Here is a 1,497-nt window from a genome sequence, read left to right on the forward strand (position 1 = left end):
TCCATGATGTTTATTAATTTTAATCGTGAGCGGGTAATATCGAAGTATAAACTCTAAATGTAAGCTTGGTTAAGACGGGTAATAAGTAGTAAGGATAATCCTAGGAATTGCAAAACAGTGACTACTGCCATCATTGGAGGCTATAAGTTTGAAGGGGATTCTTCACGACAGGTTTGACAAATAATTGGAGAAGCATAATCACAGGCAATCAAATGGCTTTGTGAGGGGAAGGTCATACCTTACGCACCTGAATGACTTTCTGAGTGAGTGACAAAACAAATTAAGGAGATAGATGATCTGTGTATGGAACTGAGTGAGGCGTTTGACAAGAGCCCCCACAATAGCTCGATCCAGAACGTCGGGAGGCAGGGTGAGTATGGGGCTGGCAGTAGATGGGGCGTTTCCAAAAGATCTGTTCTGTAACCCTGTTTTCTCTGATATTTGTAAATGACTTGAGAGAAGAAGTGGATATGTGGGTTGCTAACTTGCAGTTTGTTGGCTCCAGGTAGCATAGCAGTTAGAATCAGACGATTCCAGCTCGGGGCAATGGAAATCGGAGTTCATTCCGGTGTTTTTTTTCTGGAAGGAATTTGTACGTCCTCTCCGTGATATTTATGGGTATTCTCACAAGGTAAACGAAAAAAAAAAGAAAACAACTTAGCGATTAGGCTGGGGTAAAATTGAGGTTACTGGGCGCCGTGGCTCATTATTATTCGCTTCATCTCTAAGTGAATCAATGACACCTATGTGATATTGTGGATAGCGTAGAATTTCATCACAATAAAAAGTTCATACACAATAAAATTTTAAACTGAATTACAGAGTACATATTGTAGATTTGATCGCAGTGTGGAGGAACAGAGAGTCGTGCTATGCAAGCCTATAGATCCCCCAACATTTCCAAATAAGTTAATTTAGTGGTTCCGAAGGCTCATGGCTTAAGAACTAGCAACTGCGGATTAGTGATCTGACGAGGGAAGAGATGCTAAGGAAGTCCAGGTAAATGTGAGGCTAAAGATTTTTGCAGGAGGTCATCGTATTGGACTCTCTTCCAGCATTTGGTGCGACTGATGTAAGGAGCACGGGTTTTATACATGTACTGAAAGAGATTTAATATTCTAACTGGGGAGTTTGATGCAGCTGCCCGGGCATTAACATGTGGTATGCGCAGGCAGGCCTGCTGTTGGGGGGTGGGCGATGGAGTAGGAACTAGAGCCACAGGTGAGCAAGTAGCATTGAATAAAAGGCAGAGACGAGGACAAGGAACGCCAAACTGAAGGCCAGACTGGACCCAGTTAATTAACCCGGTGGCTCCGAGGCCGAGGTCAGTTTATGTCACAAAAGGTGTGTAACACTTAAGACAGACGTACTTCGAACCTGGATTAATACGTCACGTAGTGAGCCAGCTATTACAAAGATCTGGTTCAGAGCAGAAAATGGCTGTCCCGGCAATAAAAGCTCTCACGGCTCCTAAACTCCGTTTGCAGATCGGCCTAC

This window comes from Hemitrygon akajei, unplaced genomic scaffold (genome assembly GCF_048418815.1).
Source record: "Hemitrygon akajei unplaced genomic scaffold, sHemAka1.3 Scf000087, whole genome shotgun sequence".
In the NCBI taxonomy this organism is placed as follows: Eukaryota; Metazoa; Chordata; class Chondrichthyes; order Myliobatiformes; family Dasyatidae; genus Hemitrygon; species Hemitrygon akajei.